At 34.0% G+C, this 25,227-nt stretch overlaps 1 pseudogene; it reads left to right on the forward strand.

Annotated features, from left to right (window-relative positions):
• On the forward strand, positions 1 to 24,801 carry LOC100621306 (annotated as a pseudogene).
• The last annotated feature ends 426 nt before the right edge of the window (positions 24,802 to 25,227 follow it).

Genomic DNA, 25,227 nt, shown 5'->3' on the forward strand with positions numbered 1-25,227 from the left:
ATGGAGGAGGAATTGGGGCTGGGGGACGGCGGGTGTTCACAGGCTCACTATCCCAAGGCCCTGGTCCCAGCCCGCATTCCTCCTCAGGCTCCTCTGCTGCGCGGTGGTCCCCGCAGATGCCAGCGCTGTAGCTCCATGGTGGCGCATTCTCCTTTGTTCTATTTTTATGTTTCAGTGATTGCTATGCTGGGTTGTGTTGTTGTGTGAAAAAGAATATATATATATATATATATATATATATATATATATATATATACCTGGTATCACGCTGGAAATATCGTTTATAACTTACATTTTCCACCTGGTGTTATATCTTTAAGATTTGTTTTTATGGATAGTGTCCAGCCATCTACCCATCTGTCTATCCACTTATCCATGTTCACCCATCCAGTCATCCATCCATTCAACATTTTGCTTTATTGTTTGATCTCTGTTTTGAGCAATACTGTTATATCTTTTGCAGTATGCATTTGAATCTGACAGCATTAATGGCCTGAACCTAGCCAGAACACAGATTGGAACTTTAACCCATGTCTTAAATTCACACTCACCCCATGTCTGCAAGGCTGACTAATAATTCAAGTAGTCAGTGTAGGAGGATGGGCTTTGATGCATTCTTTGATATGGCTATTGATTATCATTTGAAATTCAAGGTCCCCAGAAAGTAATATTCCCACAGGTCTTGTTTACTATAGGAAATGTGCCTTTCCCACAGGCCTTGTTTACTATAGGAACTGTAGTTACACCCCCATGGAACTTAATTTCTAACCCACTCCTTAACTGTTATAAAATAAATGATAGGAATGGTGACTTGGTCTAAGAGAAGAGTAGGGCAAAGAAAGGATAAAAACTTATGGGACATTTCCACCCCTAAAATTCCTATTGGACAAAGACTGATATAGGTAACTGGGCAAGGCCAATAAGGGAAAACCATATCTTTCTGGACCCCATGTTGGTACCTCCCCCTTATCTTTAAGGGACAAAAACCCCCATAGTACAATAGAGAGCAAGGGCTCTTCTCCCTCCCAGCATCCCTGAGTGCTATTTGCTTTCCTGTAATAAAGACTTTGCTTGCTTGCTGCCTGTGTGTTTGTGAAGTTCATAATTTGGCTGCATGAACAAGAACCTATATTCTGGTCACATCTTTCTGGTATCTGTTTGACTTTTGTAGCCCGTGTTCTAATATTGTTTATGGGACTCAATCAAATCCAGTCATTAACAGAGAAGGTGTTGGATACAATATTGGACTACCTTGGTGATCTTCTGCTTTATTTATTTTACTTTTTCCTAGGAACATTTAATTTTGGCTGAATATAAGTCACTATTCCCAAATATTAGTAGCATTAAATTTTCATAAAGGCCAAAAGTTGTGTTTTTTAAGCAATGTGATATATTTTAATTTAAAAAAAATTAGAAAGATCATTGCTGGAAACTTACAGGGTGTTGAAAATTAAAAAAAAAAAAAAAAACAACAGCTGGCTTTTATATTCTTATAGTTATAATAATCCTTTCTCACTTATTGGAAAAAACAATTATAATAGTAATTTCTATTTTAAATTTAATTTGGAAGCATCTATAGAGTAACATACTAGGGCAGAGCCTTGTGCTATATTCTTTACAGACTGAATCACTGCATATATTGGCAAAGGTACAAGAGATGTAAATAGTGGAACATTGCATTGAACGTTACAGGAGAGATATTATTTATGGGCTGGATTTATTGGCAAAAAAATCATGGAAGTGGTCTGCTAATAATGGCTGAATTTGAGTTTTTACCAGAAGAAGCAGGTCATCTGAATACTCCCTTCTCATATCATAATTTAAATTAAAATATATAGGCTTATGGCTCATATTGGTATAATTAAAATACAGATCTAACATGGAACATAATTTAAACAATTTATTTATTGAATTGATTTTTTTTCTCCAGATGAGTTTATAGCTCCTGGTTTCACATTGAATCTCCCAGAATCACAGAACAAAAGTGTGACAAATAACTCAGAATTTATTACAACCAAAGCCAATTTCGTGATCCAATTATTAAAGAAGAAAATGCACTTAAGAAATGTAAATCCAGACAGAAAATGATTTGAAACTCACAAAAACAAATCTTACTGTAATGATGGAATTTGTTCTTTTGGGCTTTGCTGATATTCTCCAATATCACTGGTTCTTTTTAGGGGTTTTCTTAGTCATCTATTTGATTATCCTGGTAGGGAATGGCATCATTATTCTAATAACTAATTAGATGCCACTTTTCAGACCCCCATGTATTTTTTCCTCAGTAATTTTTCCTTCCTAGAAATCTGTTATGTATCCGTTACTCTTACCAGGATGCTCATGGAACTTTGGACCCAGAAAAGAAATAACTCTTTTTTTACCTATACTATACAAATGTGTTTCTTCCTTATGCTGGAGTCACATAATGTTTCCTTCTGGCTGTGATGGCCTATGACCACTATGTGGCCATGTGTAACCTTCTAAACTCCCCTCTAGTCATGAACCTCAATATCTCTGTCCAGCTGCTGGTTTCCTCGTTGGACCTCCAATCCAGATAGGACAAACACGCCAGATTTTCTCTCTGCCCTTTTGTGGTTCTAACCAAATCAATCACTTCTTCTGTGATATTCCGCCATTATGGAAGCTGGCATGTGGAGACATCTTTGTGAATGAGCTAGTGGTCTATGTATGTGCTATACTGTTTGTTACTCTTCCTTTTATGTTGATTCTTGGCATCTGTATCAGAATTATCTCCACCATCTTGAAGTCGCCATCAAAAACAGGGCGAACCAAAGCCTCTTTCACTTGGTCTTCCCATATCATAGTTGTGATTTTATTCTATGGATCAGACACTGTCACCTATTTAAAACCTAAATCCAATCAGTGTGAAGGAATAGACAAACTCTTCTCTTTTTTTTATACAATGTTGACTCCATTGTTTAATCCTATGATACACAGTCTATGGAACAAAGATATTAGAAAGGCGATAAGAAAATTTCTTCCCTGGAATTCCCATCATGGCTCAGTGGTTAATGAACCCAAGTAGCATCCATGAGGATGCATGTTTGATCCCTAGACTCGCTCAGTGGGTTAAGGATCAGGCATTTCCATGAGCTGTGGTGGAGGTTGCAGACACGGCTTAGATCTGGCATTGCAGTGGCTCTGGAATATGCCAGCTGCTACAACTCCAATTTGACCCCTACCCTGGGAACCTCCACATGAAACAGGTGCATCCCCAGAGAGAAAATGACAAAAAAATTGCTTCCTAAATTATCAGCATTGAGACATTTGAAATAATACAATTTATTCTTTAATATATTTAATTTGTATTGTAAACATAATTGAAATCTATTTTCTGTAATGTTCTAATATATTTAATAAGATAACAATGTAATTTCTTTTTAATAGGAGCTTATGTCCTCAGAGTTAAGGCAGTTGTCTTCATTTATTTAGTAATGTTTTACTTTTAAAGGTCAGTTTCCCCTCTTACTGTAAATTAGTGAATAGAGATGTATAATTAAACAAGATGATGTGATATGCAATATGTTCTTTGTTTGAAATTACACCATTTTTCTATTTTATTAATGTCTTTGTATGCACTATCATAACATTATTAAAGAGAAAAAATATTAGATGCATATTCATTACAAATTGATTCCCTCACAGGAAAAAAAAAGCCTAAATTCATAAGGATATAAGTGTAAGAAGTAGTGATACAAACAATTTATGTGTAATAATGTCTATAGAATTACTATTTTTCTAATGCAAAAAGGAGCATGAATGCTCACATTGAGAAATATTTTAATAAATATCATGAGTAAAACTAATAGAAAAGTATGGAGTCATTAAAAATCATGTTACATCTATATGATAATGGTCCCTAACAAATAATTTCCTCTTGCATCCATTTTTTTTGTTATCCTTCCTAGACTGACTCTATTTATGTGATTACCTTTGGCCAGGGGAACATTAGTACACATGAATAGCACTTCATCATTCCAACTTGTCCTCTGCAATCATGGAAATCTTTCCATCCCTGTGTCAGTTCTAATGGTTTCCATTTGGACTTTCCCATCATAATACCCCTCACTCCATAGTTCAGTGATCTAATGAGGGGACTCTGCCAACTGCTAAGTGTTTATATTCCAATTATGCATTCCCGAACTGGGAAGACAAGTACAGCATGGGTTCAGATACCCACTGGACTCATTGTGAGATGGACTTGAACTAAAACTCTCTTAATCACTTGCCTTCTATAATATTCCACTCTTACTGGAAGGCCATAATTATATTTTGCGTCTCTACTGAAATGAATGTCAGTTCAGCGTCAGTGTTCAGTAGTTCCAGAACTACTTCCCCAGTCAGGTAACCTGGAAATTCTTTAGGTCCCTTTGGGAAGGGTTGGGGTAAATATTACTAATGTAAATTCTGGGTATTTTACTATTCCTTAAGGGGAACTCCGCATTGAAAGATTTCTGGTTCTGTAAACTGGCTCAAGTCTGGGAAATAAGGATCTGTGACTGTCTGTTTTAGTAACTTTAGTCAGACTTTTGTTCACTTTATCTAATTGTTTCTGCTTATGTGGATCAAATAAGAGTTTAGTAGGTTTCTTATCTATTTTACTTCTAAGAAAACCATGATAAATTAGCCAATGTCATAGGTCTGTATGGATCAAACTAGTCTGACTCTGCTGTCCCTTGCAATAACTAGGACCACCTCACTTTTTTTTTCCAGCTACATCTGTGGTGTGTGGAAGTTCCCAAGACAGGCATGGAACTTCTGCCACAGATGTAACCATAGCCACTGTGGTGACAACATTGTATTCCTGAGTCACAGGAATGCTAATGACCACCCTACTTTTGAAAGTTGAGTGCTGCCAGGTGGCTCCTGTCACTCTGAGATCCAATTTATATCACCACATTTAGAATTTCCAGTTTAGTGGCTGTAGCCTTTGTAAGATCTGGCCTATGGAGAAGAAGAATCATGGATATCTTCAAGAATGCTGGAGCTCCCTTCACAAATGTATGTCTCACCTTGCTGGTGAAAGATATATCTTTTACATATTCCCCAGTGTGAGTAAATAGATCTTAAAAGAGAACTCCACCCTAACAATCCAGTCTCCCTAGGACATTGAGTCACTACCTTCAACCAAGGCAGACTCACAGTTACCCATTAGCTCACCTTTTGTGGCAAGATTTATCCAACTGAACAATCAAACCTGTTAGAACTCTTCTTATCTATGCTATCTACAACATGAAAGAAGAATCTTGGCTTAGCAGGCCCTAGCATAAATGTGATCTGATCTAACATTATGTTCCTTCCATAATTGTCCCTCATCCTTAATAGCCACACATGTCCCCCATGTCACTGTCTATATAAATTAGAGAAATCAGTTCTTTCAGAGTGTAGTGTACTTCTATATAAGTCATACTTCCTAAGTTTATGGGCTTATGGCACTCCTGTCTAGTTATAGGTCCAGAAGCAAAGAAAGGTACAGGAGGTGGGTCCTGATAAGAGTTAGCATTGAATTGCATAATGACAGCCTCAGAAGAGGCCATAACATTTCCCTAAGCCATTGCAGAGTTATCTGCATTATCTTCAGAGTTATCTCCAACAAAGTGATCAGAATGGTAACACTACTTCTATTGGCCATATAGACCTATCAAAATTTAGAGGATCCATGTCCCAACTTCATCAGGGACTACTCACATGTTCTTGTTACAGTTTTAAGGATTCAATTTATTTTTTATGTACTTATGTATTTTTTTACAGTGCAACCATTTTAACAGTAGATTCTCCACAAGGATGAGAGATTCTGGGGTGTGTTTTCATAAAACTCATTTCTGCAGCTACTGGAGATAAGAGCATGCACTGAAACTTTGAAGCCACATATTTTTCTTTTCCCAGAAATTTCCTCCCAGGTTCATGTAAAACATTTTCTTAATATATAGAATAAATTGCTTTTTAAATGTGGGGTTACCAAACATAAAAAAAGACTCGTTTACTCCTTAAAGAATTATACAGTGCAAATATATAAATAATCCAATTTTTGATTTCTGTTACTTCAGACCACTGACAACATTACACATGAAAACATACATATGTACACAAATGTATTCTAAAAATTCTAGTTAATATGAATGGTTATATTAATAATGTATCTTATAAAAGAATCAATTATTAGAATTAAAATGCATTAATGTATTATTTGAACATTAAAATACATTTATGATTTTAAAACTTTGGAGTTCTCTTATGGTACAGTAGGTTAAAGTTCCAGAGTTGTAAACACAGTGGCTTGGGTTGCTGCTGTGGCACAGGTTTGATCCCTGGCCTCAGAACTTCCACATGCCTCAGGAATGGCCAATAAATAAATAAATAAATAAAATAAATAAACCATAAAAATTTGTTGTTTTCACTCTCTTTTTCAAGAATCTATATATTACATACAAAATATTTCCTGAAAAAGACTCAGATACAAAATAGGACTTAGGTGATAGAAAGAAATAAAGTGAAAATAAATATGAATACATAAGCAAATTTTTAAAAATGTATCAATAGGTGGTCTACTAAAGGAACCCATTAAAATGTACGTGTTAATTGACACACTTTTTGGGAAACTTTATTTTTACTATGATTCTAACCTTTATTTAACTGGTATGTTTGAAGCAGCACAATTGTGGAAGATAAAAAATATGTATTTTCACCCTAAAACCTTATACTGAAATCTCAGACTTACCACCTAGTGTGACCTAGGAAAACTAAGCTCATCATTCAAATCAAAGGATAACTAAGATTGACCAAGATTTCTGTGCATGTCTTGCTCAACTACATGAACATGGTCAGACTACATAATTCTTAATTATGAAATGCATTAAAATATATATTTTTATAGGATTAATTATATTTGAAAGATGCTCACATATGAAATATGACTTTTTAAATTTTTCTTAACTCTAACAAAATAAATAAGGAGCTATGTAATCAAATTTTTATCAAAGATTTGAGCAATGACTGGACTCCAAACTAGAACATAAGTATCTCTTCTTTTAGTTATACCTAAATTATATGAAACAACATGCATTAAAATATCATTCTTATGTGATTAAACCTAGTAAATTCCAATATTTAATGATATACAGCATATTAAAAATGCATCTCTGTCATTGCATCCTGATGTGGGACAGGTCAATAAAACTTAAATCTCTCTGATAATTTTGTCCATAATAATTTTCTCATAACTCTTGATACCTCTGATTTTGTAATGCAAGACATGAAGGGAAGACATATTTTACTGAAAACCATGTTCAATTTGAGCAACTATCTACTTCATTGTGGGGAACTGGAGGGAGGGCAGATAAAAAATATAGACTTCATTTACTTCAAGCTGTACTTGAAATAGGGACTTCTGTCAACTAGTATTTAATAAAATTAGAACTAATTATTTCTTTATCTAGCTGATTTCACTGTGAGAGATAGAGGGTAGAAAGATGAATCCCAAATTTGTAACATAATATCATCATTCTGGAAAACTAAAATCAAATTGGTTCAACTCTCAAATACCTGGGAAACATATATTACAGAATGGGAGAAAATAGTTTCAAAAGATGCAACAGACAAGGGTTTAAACTCTGGAATATAAAAGCAACTTCTACAACTGAACAGAAAACAGCCAACCACCCAGTGGATAAAGGGACAAAAGACCTGAATAGACCATTCTCCAAGGAAGATATACAGATGACCAACAAGCACATGAAAAAATGCTCAACATGCTGATTATAAGAGAAATGCATATCAAAACTACTGCAAGATAGAATCTCACACCAGTCAGAATGGCTGTCATTAATAAGGCCACAAATACCAAGTGTTGGAGGGGGTGTGGAGAAAAGGGAACCCTCCTGCACTGTTGGTGGGAATATAGGCTGGTACAACCACTATGGAGAACAGTATCGAGGTATGTTAGAAATCTATACATAGAACTACCATGTGACCCAGCAACCCCACTCTTGGGCATATATCTGTAAAAAACTTTCCTTAAAAAGCACATGCACTCACATGTTCATTGCAGCTCTATTCACAATAGCTAAGACATGGAAACAACCCAAATGTCCATTGACAGATGATTGGATTTGCAAGAAGTGGAATTGAATTGAATACTATTGAATACAATTGAATACTACTCAGCCATAAAAAGAATGACATAATCCCATTTTCAGCAGCATAGATGGAACTAGAGACTCTCATACTGAGTGAAATAAGTCAGAAAGGGAAAGACAAATACCATATGACATCACTTATATCTGAAATCTAATATACAGCACAAATGAAACTTTCCACAGAAAGGAAAGTTATGGACTTGGAGAATAGACTTGTGGTTGCCCAGAGGGAGGGAGAGGGAGTGTGAGGGATCCAGAGCTTGGGGATAATGGATGCAAACTATTGTTCTTGGAATGTATTTACAATGAGATCCTGCTGTGTAGCACTGAGAACTACTTCTAGATACTTACATTGCAACAAGACAGTGGGAGGAAAATTTATGTATACATGTATGTGTACCTTGGTCCCCATGCTATACAGTGGAAAAAAAAAAACATATATAGTAGACATGAGAACAGTATCACAAGCATTAAGCTTGAGGAAAAGAATGCTCTGATAGCACTTACTACACATCATGAAATGGCTGTAAGAGTTTATAATGTGTATATACATTATTTTATGCAATCTACATAGAAACTTGCAAATTAAGGAATTTAGTGTTCTTTTATAGAAGAGATAATTGAGGACCAGATAGACCTATGACTTGAGTGAGCTCACATGCTAAATTCTTAGCAGGGCCAAGATTTTTAAATTACAAATTTCTATGTTGCTAGATCACGTGCTATTTCATTGGCCACATCACATAATTTTGGAAATGCTATCTCCTAGAAACAATACAAAATAACATGTTTATATATTTGAGTCTTTTATTATTATTATTATTATTATCATTATTATTATTATTGTCTTCTTTGGTCTTACCCATGGGATATGGAGGTTTTCTTTTTCAAACTAGGGTTAAAATCAGAGCTGTAGCCTCAGGACTACACCACAGAAAATCCAGATGTGAGACACATCTGTGACCTACACCACAGCTCATGAAAATGCTGGATCATGAAGCCCAGTGAATGAGGCCAGGGATCAAACCAGTGTCCTCATGGATGCTACTCAGATTTGTTTCCACGGAGCCATGATGGAAACTCCTGAATCTTTTTTTAAATCAAGCTAAGTAGCCTAGGATATTAAAATGAGTCAAAGAGAACAAGTCTGAGGTACCTTCTAGATCAATCAGCTAAACAGTGAACTTAATATATCCCTCCATGAGAAAACAAAATAATGATCATCAAATGATATGTAACAAATAGCTGGTTGAAGATTTTCTTTCCATTTAAAAATTTGTTAAAGTTTAAACACCGCCATTTATTTCTACTACCTTATTCTGACTGTTATCTCCCAAGGAAATTAAAATGATTTTCAAATGTATAGCTATATTGAGCTAAATACATAGAGAGACTTTCCTATTTCCCCTACTGTGTTCCCTTAAATTTCCTCAAATCAGACTTTAATTCTGAGTTAACTAGAAATAGTTATCTGATGAGTTCCCATCATGGTTCAGTGGTTATCAAATCTGACTAGAAACCAAGAGGTTGCAGGTTCTATGCCTGGCCTTGCTCAGTGGGTTAAGGATCCAGCATTGCCATGAGCTGTGGTGTAGGTTGCAGATGCAGCTTGGATCCAGTGTTGCTGTGGCTGTGGTGTAGGCTGGCAGCTTCAGCTTAGATTAGACCCCTAGCCTTGGAACATTCATAAACTGCAGGTGCAGCCCTAAAAAGAAGACAAAAGACCAAAAAAAAAAAAGAAAAAGAAAAAGAAATAGTTATCTGAGAGTTAAATATTAAAGCATAGAATCTACTTTGAAATTCAAAGTTATAGCTTCTGAAATACTTTGTAAATGATGAAAAAACCTTTCCTCTTACCTGGGAAATGAACTACTTATTCTAAGTTTGATATGAACTTTACACATTTGGACTCTTATTTGGATTATTTGGCTCTTCCTGATGTTCTCAGGGATGCTTAAAAGATAAAACACACTCATTCTCTTCTGGAATAGAAAAGATGATTTCTTTTTTGTGTGTTTGCGCTGACAAAAAAAAATGCAAGATTCCAAATGCATTGAACTTCATGGTGAGAAATGATTACATGAATGCACTTTGGCTTCTGGTGTAAAATGATCTCTCAGGGGAAAATGGATATGTATAGAACTAGAAAAGTTATCTAAGATATAAGACAAAGATCTAGCTCAGATATTAATAGTTATTCCAATGGGTTGATAATTTAATTTCTCTGAAATACAGATTCCTCTTATTATTTTCACAATCTTATGAATATTTATATAATGAAATAATATGGAAGCAGAACCAAGTCAGTCTTCATCATAGTTAAAGATTACTGAAGATATTTACATTTTAAAGTGCTATACTTCTAAGTGGTATGAGACATAGATAAAATCTTATTGAGAGTTTAATACCAGAGATATATAAGTTCATATGCAATATACAAATAACTGTCATATTTTAGACATTAGATTAGACATCTGGCAGAGGTAAAGATCAATTTTTGTGTTGTCTTGTGTTGTCTTGGATATCCCATATATGAATTTATGGATTACTACCTGGTTTTGTACTAAAATAAATTATTTTGTTCTACACACAGAGATGAAAATAAGGAAGGAAGGGAAAGAAAGATAAAGAAAGAAAGAAAAAAGATGATAGATAGATAGATAGATAGATAGATAGATAGATAGATAGATAGATAATAGATAGATAGATGATAGGCTGAAAATAATCCAAATGTCCATCAACTATTGAATGCATACACTGAGTATGTCTCTTTTTGAGCACATTTTTTTTGCTGGAATTTCTGACATATCCACAGTGTTATGCTGACAATAAGAAACAAATTTTTCATAAAATCTCATACTTAGCAGATTAGTCTATTGCCCCCAACAAATCAATTCATGATAAGGATCTGTTTTACTGAAATTAAATAATGACTTAATATTTGATGTTAAAATAATACCATCTTAAGAAATCATAATGAAGGAGTTCCCACTGTGGCAAAGCAGAAACAAACTCTACTAGGAACCATTAGGTTGCAGGTTCAATCCATGGACTTGCTCATTGTGTTAAGGATCCAGTGTTGCTGTGAGCTGTGGTGTAGGTCACAGACACAGCACAGATCTGATGTTGCTGTGGCTGCAGTAAAAGCCAGCAGCTATGGCTCTGATTAGACCCCTAGCCTGGGAACCTCTATATGCCTTAGGTGCAGCCCTAAAATGACAAAAATTAAATAAATCATAATGAATATCCTTGTTCCTTTTCCTACATACTTAGATATTATATTTTTCTTCAAAAAGATATAAACTAATAAATGTACTATATAGGAAGCATTTGGAGAATAATTTCTGAATAACTCTAGCTATATTTTTAGATATTTTGCCCATTTATCATATTGAAGTTACTTTTTCAGAATTAAAAAAATTCCATATCTTAGTAAAAATTAGCAATAGAACCTTTACAGAAAGATACTGTAGATGATTTGGGGTGTGATAATGAATCTTTTAAATGGTTCCAGACAAAACTTTCCTTAAAAAAGACATGCACCCGCATGTTCGTTGCAGCACTATTTACAATAGCCAAGACATGGAAATGACCCAGATGTCCACTGACAAATGACTGGTTTAGGAAGATGTGGTATATATACACACTGGAATACTATTCAGCCATAAAAATTAATGACATAATGCCATTTGCAGCAACATGGATGGACCTAGAGACTCTCATACTGAGTGAAATAAGTCAGAAAGAGAGAGAAAAATACCATATGATATCACTTATATCTGGAATTTAATATCCAGCACAAATGAACCTTTCCACAGAAAAGAAAATCATGGACTTGGAGAATAGGCTACCCAGGGGGGAGAGGGAGGGAGTGGGAGTGATCTGGAACTTGCCCTTAATGGATGCAAATTATTGCTCTTGGAATGGATTTACAATGAGATCCTGCTGAGTAACATTGAGAACAATGTCTAGATACATCACAACACAACAATGGGAGGAAAAAGTATGTATGCATGTCTTCTGGTCCCAACTCTACAGAAGAAAAAATAATATATAAATAAGTAAATATAAAAAATAAATGTTTCCTTCCCCCAAAGTTTAAACTAGCATAAATGAATATACCCTTAGAATTGGATCTAACCATCTGAAAAAAGTAAGTTTTTTCCTCTTTTTTTCATTTCTTTGTTCTTCTTGTGTACCTATTAGCCTAATTCTCTGTAGAAATCCTTCAACTATATGGCAGAAATGTATTTGTGACATCTCCATAATTTTTCACCTTATTCTTTATTAAAGAAAACATATGAATGTATTCCTGCTTTTTCAAAGAAATAATATGATGTGGATTTAATTGCTTTTTAACTATTTTGCTCCAATGTAGTATCTAGTTACCAAGATTTCTAGACTTAACTAAGAATTCTTTAGTTGAAGAAATATTAAGTGAAATGAAAACAAATGTACTAAGTAAATTTGTTGCTTTATTTTTTCCAAGTCTCCCTGGTTGAGAAAGATAACCACTTGAAAAGTAAGAGTCATTTTGGGGCCTAAACAAAGATCAAGAAGTAATTGTTAAGAAAACCAAGTCTTTTCTTTCCTTCAGATGACTTCCATGAAAACGCTGTTGACTCATTTAGATTCCTTTTCAATCAAGCTGGACTGGTAAATAATGGATGAGTCTCCTTTAAAAAATATCTCTCTTCTTTAACAATCAATTAAAAAATAATTTCTTTGTTGTTGTTGCTATTTTTTATATTTTTTGCATATTTTTGGACGAGTATCAAACTCTGACTCGAAAAGAATAGGAATGACTATACTTCCAACATTTAATATGGAAAATTGGTTTCTTGATTTTTACATTAAATGTTATGAAGGCTTTAGAGAAATTATAGTAACTATTGACTTGCAAGTATCTCATATATATTTAGTTCTAATTTGAAATAATTTATGGCATGTACTTATTTCAACCCCTTTATATTTAAGAAAACATTTCATTTACATTTTTATATTTTAATTTTTTTCCACTGTACAGCATGGGGACCAAGTTACACTAACATGTATACATTTTTTCCACACTTTTTTTCTGTTGCAATATAATTATCTAGACAGAGTTCTCAATGCTACTCAGCAGGATCTCATTGTAAATCCATTCCAAGTTGTATCCGATAACCCCAAGCTCCCAATCCCTCCCACTCCCTCCCTCTCCCCTTGGGCAGCCACAAGTCTATTCTCCAAGTCCATGATTTTCTTTTCTGTGGAAAAGTTCATTTGTGCTGGATATTAGATTCCAGTTATAAGTGATATCATATGGTATTTATCTTGGTCTTTCTGACTTATTTCACTCAGTATGAGAGTCTCTAGTTCCATCCATGTTGCTGCAAATGGCATTATGTCATTCTTTTTTATGTATGAGTAGTATTCCAGTGTGTATATATACCACATCTTCCTAATCCAGTCATTTGTCAATGGACATTTGGGTCATTTCCATGTCTTGGCTATTGTAAATAGTGCTGCAATGAACATGTGGGTGCATGTGTCTTTTTCAAGGAAACTTTTGTCCAGATATAGGCCCAAGAGTGGGATTGTGGGTTCATATGGAAGTTCTATGGATAGATTTCTAAGGTATTTCCAAAATGTTCTCCATAGTAGCTGTACCAGTTTACATTCCCACCAGCAGGGCAGGAGGGTTCCCCCTCCAGCATTTGGTATTTGTGGACTTATTAATGATGGCCATTCTGACTGGTGTGAGATGGTATCTTGTGGTAGTTTTGTTCTGCATTTCACTTGTAATCATGCATGTTGAGCATTTTTCATGTGCTTGTTGGACATCTGTATATCTTCTTTGGAGAAATGTCTATTCAGGTCTTTTGCCCATTTTCCCATTGATTTATTGGTTTTTTTGCTGTTGAGTTGTATAAGTTGCTTATATATTCTAGAGATTAAGCCCTTGTCCGTTGCATCATTTGAAACTATTTTCTCCCATTCTGAAAGTTGTCTTTTTGTTTTCTTCTGGGTTTCCTTTCCTGTGCAAAAGCTTTTCAGTTTGATGAGGTCCCATGGGTTTATTTTTGCTCTTATTTCTGTTGCTTTGGGATACTGGCCTTGGAAAATATTCATGAGGTTGATGTCAGAGAGTGTTTTACCTACATTCTCTTCTAAGATTTTGATGGTGTCCTGTCTTATATTTAAGTCTCTAAGCCATTTTGAGTTTTATTTTGGTTCATGGTGTGAGAGTGTGTTCTAATTTCATTGCTTTGCATGCAGCTGTCCAGGTTTCCCAGCAATGCTTGCTGAATAGACGTTCCTTTTCCCATTTTATGTTCTTTCCTCCCTTGTCAAAGATTAATTGACAATAGGTGTCAGGGTTTATTTCTGGGCTCTCTATTCTGTTCCATTGGTCTGTCTTTCTGTTTTGATACCAGTACCACACTGTTTTGATGACTGTGGTTTCATAATATTGCGTGAAGTCTGGGATAGTTATGTCCCCTGCCTTGTTTCTCAGGATTCAAAAATATTTTATTTTTGACATAGCCTTAATTTGTCCAGCTAGTTCTTCTATTTGTCTAGGTAGATATCATGGCATAAGTAAAATCATCTAAAAAAACAAACATGTAAGCAAATTAATGGATTAATTTCAGAGGAGAAATGTTAAATGAGAGTGATTATTGATCACATTGCTCTATATGTGGTGCCAGTCTAGGAAATTAATAGAGCATTAATTAATTTCTAAATGATGTAATTACAGTGGTATATAAGAGACAAAAGCCCATTTTCATGTAACATTTACCCTTTTGGGAAAAAATGTAGGTATGTGTTATTCAATAATTTAATTTAAAATACTAAAATAAATCAACTTCAAAAGTGTGAATGAGATTGCATTTGCAATATTTAGGATGTGTTAAATTTAATTTGGAAGATCAGAGATTAAAGGATATTTTCTTACTATAACTGGCACTAAAAGCACCTCACTTATCTCACCAAAAACATTTTCAACTAGAAAATAGTGTAAACTTATGACAATGTTAGGAGACTAAAGAAGATGCAAAAGAGCAGAAATAAGGAAAATTATATATATAACTAAGTAGCAACCCAGGAGCAGGGGAAATGGGGAGAATAAAAATTCTATATTTACTATTATTGTCAGATGATATATACTATGCATGTATATACACATTAATGTATTACCCAAGGAATTATTACAGATTGTAAGTTTAACATTATTTCTGTATTTAGTCAATAAATAAAAATCAATTGGTTTCCATATAACAGACAAATATAAGTATATATTAAAAATACAATGTAAATATAATTAAATACATAAAAACTTTGTAATTCTAATAAAAACGTGTTGGAAGTCTATCCAGTAAACTGTAAAATAGTTTGAGAAAAAATTTAAAAGCAGTAAATAGTTTGCTATAATATGTTCCAATGTTGATTACTGAACATAAATAAACAAATTTTATCCAAAATGGACCACATATCCAATGATATGAAATAAAACCCCATCTGTGTGTGCAAGGGAATGTGAAGGGAATGTATGTTTGTGTCTAAGTTAAGTTGATTGTGAAATTATTATGGACATTCCCAAAAACCAATAATATTCAAGTCATGCTTGATAAAGATTAAATGATCATGTTCTATTACAGAATCAAGATTTATAATTCTGCAGAAATCTAATGTGAAAGCAATACAAGGAGAAAAAAAGAGAATCAGTGGAATGTAATAGATAACCCAACATTCATATAACATAGATTTAAGTGTGCAAAAAAAAAAAAAAAATGAGAGAGAGAGAAACAAAGAAAACATAAAAATACTTAGGAGTTTCTGTCATGGCTCAGTGGTTAAGGAATCAATCTATCGTCCATGACAATTCAGGTTTGATCCCTGTCTTTGCTCAGTGGGTTACGGATCCCGCATTGCCATGAGCTGCGGTGTAGGTTGCAGATGTGGCTCATATCTGGTGTTGCTGTGGCTGTGGTATAGGCTGGCAGCTATAGCTCCAATTTTACCTGTAAACTGGGAAACTCCATGTCCTGCAGGTACAGCCCTAAAAAGAAAAAGCAATAAAAGAAAGAAGGAAGGGAAGAAAGAAGGAAGAAAGAAAGAAAGAAAGAAAGAAAGAAAGAAAGAAAGAAAGAAAGAAAGACAAAGAAAGGAAAGAAAAAAAGTAACTCAAATTACATCATTTATGAATAAAATAATGTCAGGTAGCTTTTAAACTTAGCTATTAAATATGAATACAGTAGAGTATTTAAAGGATAATGTAAATATCTCCATTATTTTTGCATGATATTTTTTTAAATTATGAGCCATAGTGTGAAGGGTGATAAATTGAACTGCATTGATTAAGAATTATTCTTAATCCAAATAAGGTATTCAGAGTGAACTTTTTCAGCACAAAGGATTTAGGTATACAATTTATAAATAAATGCTCCAAATTAAAATCATAGAAAATCCAAAGGAAAAATTGACAAGAAATTTGAATGAGCATCTTACTTTAAAAAAAATAATCCCAATTGTTAAAAAACAGTAGAAGATAGCTAGGAAAATGAAAAATGACATTCATGACAGATAAGATCCATGATTTAGAATAAACAAACAAACCAAAAAACCCAAACCAAGGACATGATACACTCATCAGAGTTACACAAACTTAAAATGCCTGATTATAGAAAGTGCATAAAAGATGTGGAGTCATGGCAACCCACATTCAGTGCTGCTATATGAATTTGTACTCAATTAGAAAATATCCTGCCTTCATCTGGAGAATCTTCTCATAGGTTTGTATCCAGTAGAATAGCATATACATATATAAGAATGTTCATCTTAGCATCATTCATAGGAGTAAATCTTAATCAAATTAAAATGGAACAATGATTGTTTTAATTATACATAAAGAAATAGAGTGATGAAAATTAATAAAACACAATTACATATGAGAGAAATGAAATATAAATTTGTACAAAATAAGCCATAAACACACTGTGTATGTCCTTTATATAAGGATAAAAGACAATATTTAAGACTCTTTCTGGGAAGGTAATGAATGGGGTATCTATGTCCTACATATTTTTCCATAACTGATTTAAACAAGGGTTACAGAATGTGTCTTTTATATAGATTCACATGGCTGACAATTCATAATTTTTTCTCTGGTGGGTATAAAATTTGAGTCAAATAAAACTATGTTTTAAATAGATGAAAATAAATGTATCAAAATATTCACAAATAAGAGAAATATTTTTTTTAGTTTTCATTCTATTGTCTAAATTTTCTTTAATCAATATATCATGTTCACAATGAAAACAAAGAACCTAATGCACTTTTTTATCATTTATATATATATTTTTTTTCTACTGTACAGCATGGTGACCCAGTTATATTTACATATATACATTCTTTTTTCTCACATTTTGTGTTCCATCATAAGTGATTAGACAGAGTTCCCAGTGCTACACAGCAGGATCCCATTGCTAATCCATCCCAAAGGAAACATTCTGCATCTATTTACCTCAAGTTTCCAGTCCCTCTCACTCCCTCCACTTCTCCCCTGGCAACCACAAGTCTATTCTCTAAGTCCACGATTTTTTTTTCTGTGGAAAGGTTCCAGTCATAATGGCCATCATTAATAAGTCCACAAATAACAAATGCTGGAGTGGGTGTGGAGAAAAGGGAAGACTCCTGTACTGTTGGTGGGAATATAAGCTGGTACAACCACTATGGAGAACAGTATTTTAGAAAATTATGCATAACTACCATATGACCCAGCAATCCCACTCTTGGGCATATATCCAGAATAAAAACATTATTTTTAAATGATTTTTATTTTTTTCCATTATGGCTGGTTTATAGTATTCTGTCAATTTTCTACAGTATAGCAAATAGTCACACATATATACATATATATACATTATTTTCCTATTCTTTTAATAGCATGCTTCTATTTTGGCCTGATACCAAATCAGTCAAATCAATTGCCCTTTTCTTCAAGATGAACAAACAATCAACCTAAAAAAATTAATTTTCCAACACTGCTTATACTGCTGCACTCTTTTGAGATGAAATAAATGGAATCTTCTATCAATGGACATACTTAAAAACAAACTGCATGTAAGTAGGATCATTTAAAACAGAGAATTACCTTATAATTGTAATATACAGGGCCACAGCAGGCCAATTCTCCTGCTGAAAACACTAGACAAATTTAGATAAACTATAAAACTTTCATTTTGAAGGCATCAGGTAACTGGGAGAAAGAAAGAGTATAATGACAATATCAAAATGAAAGCCCATTTGGGAGTTCCTGGTCATGGCTTGGCAGTAATGAACCCAACTAGTATCCATGAGGACCTGGGTTTGATTCCAGGCCTTGTCAGCTGGTTAAGGATCCAGAGTTGCCATTGAGATGTGGTGTAGGTTGCAGATGCATCTCAGATCCTGCATTGCAGTGGCTGTGGTGTAGACAGCTTGATGAACTCTGAGTCCAACTTTAGCCTAGGAACTTCCACATGCTGTGGGCAAGGCCATAAAACAAACAAAAAGAAAGCACATTAATCTGAGAGACAACTCAAATGATCATTTACACTTGATTGATTTATAATATTTTGCAAATATAAACAGTGAAGCCAAATGCAAAATTGCATAAACGTATATTCTTACAATTTTTATTGATGCAAGGAGTAAGTGATGGTGCCTAATTCCTCTCCACAGGGTTTGGGCTTTAGAACTTTCAAAACTTGTGCAGCAAATGTGTTTTAACGAGATTGAGTAAGACATTGTCTTAGGCTTTCTTATAAATTAGATTGCTCTCCTGTTAACTATTATTCCTTTTTTCTTTCTTATTTTTTGCACCTATTTAAGTATCCTTCCAAGCGCTTAAAGGATGAGTTTCCTCCCTTTTCTCAGAAATGTTACTTCATCTATTTGGCTAAATTGTCTAGTTTTGTTTTATTTTAACTTCATGATAATTAAATAGAGGTTTGTTGTAATGCTTTTTCTTTGCTTTTTAGGGCCACACCCATGCCATATGGAAGTTCCAGACTAGGGGTGAAATCAGAGTTACAGTTGTTGGCCTATGCCACAGCCACAGCAATGTCAGATCCCCAATCCACTGAGAGAGGCCAGAGATCGAACCTGAATCCTCATGGATAACAATCAGATTTGTTTCCACTGTACCACAATGGGAACTCCTAAATAGAGGTCACTGATAAAATAAAATAGCACTTTTTCTGAGCTATCATGCTTTGTCATCTTTATCAATATAATTTTATCTACTTTTATTGCAAGTTTGTACCCAGTAGAATTATTTTATTTATTTCTGTGTATTTTTCTCAATTTTTGTGTTTTGCGCTTCTTAAAGTTTTCCCTGTTGTCCCCATACCAGTTGTGGGTTTTTTTTTTAAGTCCATACTTTGTCAAAATTGGTATGCTATTCTTACATTTTCATTTATGTTAGAGTTTTTTTCTCAGTATTGTATTTTATGGCATCAATCGCATCAGAAAATTTCTCTATTTGTAACTGGTAGAGCCTCTGCCAATTACATAGTTTAAAACCTCTTCAAAGCATAGCTACTTCTTGGGTGAGCATCTGCAGGGCCTCAGGTCTGACTGAGCTCTCACTCCCTTGCTGTCCTCTGTCAGATCTTGTCCCCATGTGAAGCTTCTCTCACCACTCACTCCTCACTTGCCTTTCATCCTCTCTGCCACATGGCTCCAAATACTCTGCAATTACCTTCATAGTCACTCTCTGTTGTCACACTACTATAGAAGTTCCCTCTCTTGGAACTATTTCTCTTCATAATCATAAACACTTAGAAATCACTTTTTACTAAATAACAGGAATTAAATCCTATTTTTTGACATGAGGAACTAGCAGGAAGCCAAGAAGATTCTTAAACAGTATCAACTTTGGAGATAATTTTCATTCCTAAAATCAAAGCCCAGAAGACACAGACTATGTTCCTGGCATTTTAAATAATATCTCATTTGGGAAATTCAAGTATTCAATATTATTCTACATAAAGTTTGGTATTATTTCCCCCTAAAATTTCATTCACAGTGGAAATGAATTGAGGAAATATGATATGATCCTGGGTTGAAAAGAAGAGTATTTCTTCTTAATATTAACCGTGATTCCAAAATTATTATTTAATCTACTTATAATAATTCAACAAGTAGCTCTTGGATTTCCATGGTGCCCATATAGATATCAATAAATCAATAAAATGTAAGATTTATACATTAAAACAATATTTGTTATCAGGGCATTTACAACTACTACTTGTGCAGAACCCTAAAGACTGATTAAGGAATTTATTACAGAATATAAGGAAAACATATTTAGGAAATTATGACAGCATCTCAGTTTAATAGAAGAGAGGCTCTATAAGGAGTGTTCACAATAGAGCAAACTGGATGTGTATCAGTTCTCCAATTATATTGCTCAGCAACCTGTTCATATCCAAGAAATGAAATGTGCTTTGCATTCTATTCTCTCAAGAGCCTAATGCGGAAGTGTTCTGGGAAGAGTGAGAGCTGTCTGGGAAAAAATAAATAAAACAAATAACAGAGTACTAAATGATGATTTTAATTGGAAACATAAAGTGTATGTTCAAAGAGATCCCATGGAGTAGATACAACTATTCATTAAAAAGCCCTTTATTTTTGGAAAGAGCAGACTATTTTATTTTATTTTTTGTATTTTTGCCATTTCTTGGGCCACTCCTGTGGCATAAGGAGTTTCCCAGGCTAGGGGTCGAATTGGTGCTGTAGCTGTCAGCCTACACAAGAGCCACAGCAACGTGAGATCCGAGCCAAGTATGCAACCTACACCACAGCTCACTACAATGCCGGATCCTTAACCCATTGAACAAGGCCAGGGACCAAACCCACAACCTCATGGTTAATAGTTGGATTTGTTAACCACTGCACCACAATGGGAACTCCAAGAGCAGACTATTTTAAAAGTAAGTTGAATTATATTTGATGAAATAAGATATTATGAACATGTAAGCCCTCTTCATTTAGAAAAAAAATCAGCATCCTCTCAAATAGGAATGGTAAATATGAATCAATTTATACTGAAATAAGCTTTAGGTATTAATTTTAATATAAAATTTAATATTAAATATATAACAGCAAAAGTGTCATATTAATGTAGCATATGTATATTTTTGATTAAATAAATATAATTTAAATAAAATACTAAATAGTAATATTAAATTTTTTGACATAATGGAAACTTGAATAGCTATTATATTTTATGTAAGTATTATAAATAATGATGGAGATAAATTTGATTTTGAACCAAGGTATAGTAAAAAGCATTTTTAAATTGATTGTAGTCTGGATGACATTTTAATTAGAGATTTAATATAAAGCAATACAGTTAATACAATTCCAACTTTTGGGAAATTGAAGAAACATTTATACTAAAGAAAAAATTAATGATTTTGTATTTAAAATGTATGAAATAATGAAAAATCTTCAGTTCAATACTGACTTTTAAGTTAGTTATATGGTATAACTTGCTAATTAATATTAAACATGCAGATATAACTGAATTAGGTAGAGTTGTTGATATGATTAACAGCAAAATGATGTAGAATATTGCCATATATTCTCTTAATTATTTGGATTTTTCCAGGTAATGGACACTAGAGTTTAAAAATAGCAATATTAGAATATTAAGATTTATTTTCCTTGTTTTTTTTTTTTTTTTATTTTTAGGGCTGCACCCATGGCATATTGAGGTTCCCAGGCTAGGGGTCTAATCAGAGTTGTAGCCGCCGGCCAATGCCAGAACCATAGCAATTCAGGATCCAAGCAGTGCCTGCAATCTACATCACAGCTCACAGCAATACTGGATCTTTTACCCAGTTAGTGAGGCCAGGAATGAAACCATCAACCTCATTGTTCCTTGTCAGATTTGTTAACCACTGAGCCATGAAGGGAACTCCTATTTTCCTTGATTAATATGCACAAACATGTACATGAAAGAAGTAAATGTAATTTAGTGTGAGCACCCAGAGTAAATATTCGCTTTTTCTACTTTGTTTGCAGTTGAGAATAACATAAAAAATCTTAATTTTTTCATGGCATATGTTGATAATTTAATTATAAAAAGTTGGACTTGTACAATTATACGTCATAATTCATTTAGGAGTGAAGTCCTTATATTCATGAAATAAGAAAAAATTATTTAAATTGAATGTAGCCATTCTTAAAATGATAATAAAGCTTGGATTTTTAAATTTTCACATGTATTATTTTTTCTCCTTTTTAAGAGTGATGATTTCATTTAAATACTGTCTACTGTTTTAGTTCATTGCAGCATCAAATACTAAGCACTACATTAAGTCTAATGTAATTTTTTGGGGTCTCTATTCATCCGAAGAAGGAAAAGAGTTAAGGTTCTTACCTCTCAGATAACTTAGTGACAATTAAAGGTGACAAATCAGTCTGATTGCAACACTAAAATCTAAATGGTGATGCATAGTGTAGGTGTCAGATTTCACAGGATTAAGATAATATTACAACAAATGATCTTGTCAGAGCATTCATGGAGAATTTGCAACTTGAAAGTTGAATTATTTGGAATTTTCATAATATTTAATGATTGCTTTAAATCACACTCCATTCCCATAGTAATCACATGATACAAAGAAAAGCTAATTTCAGAGTAGTAATTCATGTTGTGTGGAAATCTGATTAAAATTCAGAAAAATGAAACTTAGTTTTTCATTGTAATAATAATAATTAGCATGGGAGTTCCTAAGGTGGTGCAGTGGAAAGGAATCTGACTAGGAACCATGAGGCTGTGGGTTGGATCCCTGGCCGTGCTCAGTGTGTTAAGGATCTCGCATTGCCATGAGCTGTGGTGTAGGTCACAGATGCGGCTTGGATCTTGCATGGCTGTGGCTGTGGCCAGCAGCTGTAGCTTTGATTGGACCCTTAGCCTGGGAACCTCCGTATGCCATGGGTGCAGCCCTGAAAATACAAAAGACAAAAAAAAATAGTAACTAGCATGTATATAGACATCTTAAAAATGTCAGAGCTTGTATAAGTCATTTTATGTATACTAAATGATTTAAATCACATAAAAATCAGTGTTGGGTCAGAAGCTGGCTCACATTTAGCTGAGAGAACTGTCATCCTGGTGAATGTGTAATTTGCTAGAAGTCACACAACAAGCAGGTGATGGTAATTCCATTCAATCCATCCAGGGAGGGCTGTGCTCTTTTACATTACACCTATGCAAAAACTTTGTGGACAGTCTCCAATCCCAGAGAGTTGAAAACAGGCTGGAGCAAGTGATGAGCCAAGAGATGTCCAGGTAAAATAAGAAAGGGGACATCTACATTAAGATCTGTGAGGTCCTACTGTACAGAACAGGGAGTTATATCCAATCTCTTGGGACAGAACATGATTAGAGATAATATAAGAAAAAGAATGTATGCATATTCTGTATATATATGGAATACTGTATGAAAAAAATATATGTATATATGATATATAATTAGGTCACTATGCTGTACAGCCAAAATTGAAACATCACAAATCAACTATACTTTAATAAAAAAAAAATTAATAAACGTGTTGTAGTGGCAAGTAAAAAAAAAAAAAATTTGTGTAAGAGCAGAATCAACCCTGAGCAGGACTGAGAGCCTTGGAAATGTTGCTGTCTCCAAGTCTTGCTTCCCCTCTCTTTACCTGGCCCAGATGAAAAGGGAGAATGGAAAAAGAAGTGATTACCAAGAGGTGACCCAGTAATTCTATTATACATTATTAAATTTTCCTAGATTGAGTGTTATACACCCAGACAGTTCAAAGCATGTATTATAATCATAGTTATGGTTATATAACCTAAACAATAATCACTTTAAATTTGATAGGCCATAATTTTATCAGTATTATACAGTTCTCATAAATCAGGATGTAAACTTTGAAAGTGTATATAATTGCTTAACATCACATGTATAATCAATCAAGGAAATAGGATTCAAACTTAAAAAGAAAGTTAAAAGGCACTGGCATGCAATCACACCATGTGTAACTGGACAAATTATCCACCTTTATGAGTCTCAATACACTTACCTCTAAATAAGAATCAGGTTAGAAATGATTACTAAATAATTTTTTTGAGGATCAGCAAAAATACTGGAGGCTCACACAGCACACAAGGTGAAATGAAAAGCCAACATTTTTTGTCCTTCTGTCCACACACATATACAGATAATTAACAACCTCCAGGCTGTCACTGTTTTCCCAGCTTTAAAACCCCCTATTTTTTCTGAGTCAGTTTAATTGACTGAAACCCTTTTATGCTTTCCACATTATATCTTACCAAAAGTTACTTAATTCTCATGTACACATTAACCATTCTAAAAATCTTTTAACTGTCTACTACTACAGACTAAAAAACAGGGACAGGTATGCTCAAGATCAACTGATGAGAAGAGAATGAAGGATTGAAATAGGTAGTTGAAAATGAGTGAGAAAGTACACTTTATGATCTAGAACTACTGAAATAGAAATGGGTAGAGAAGCACAAGAGAATTGTCAAGAAGGGCAATTCATTAAATGTATAATCATAATACAAAGCTCTGGGTCTTCTTCACAGTTGACAGTGATGTTCAAGTGTCTCTGGTGAATAGGGTAATTTTTTTTATCCCAGGCTATAATCAGAAAGTATATGGAATTGCTTTAAAGGAAATTCCAGTGGAGCTTTTACATTATATCTAAAAACTGGGAAAGTGAGAAGTACATCAGTAGTAATATCTTATGTCAGAAACAATTGCAACTGTAGTGATCCATGAAGCCAATCTGGTCACCCTGAGCCAATCTCTAAAACAAGCAATGTTGAAAAAGGAAGAGTGAAAATACATCCTAAATTTCCATTTCCACAGATAAAGTGCACACAAAGCACCACACACACACAAACACACACACACACACACACACACACACACACACACACATACACACACGCATATCCACTGGAAGGAAGTCTTACTCAATTAAGTAGATTTCTTCTCTTAGACTTTTGTTGTTCTCCATCTACAGACGTTTCTATTTG

The sequence above is a fragment of the Sus scrofa genome, unplaced genomic scaffold (genome assembly GCF_000003025.6).
Source record: "Sus scrofa isolate TJ Tabasco breed Duroc unplaced genomic scaffold, Sscrofa11.1 Contig42, whole genome shotgun sequence".
NCBI lineage: Eukaryota > Metazoa > Chordata > Mammalia > Artiodactyla > Suidae > Sus > Sus scrofa.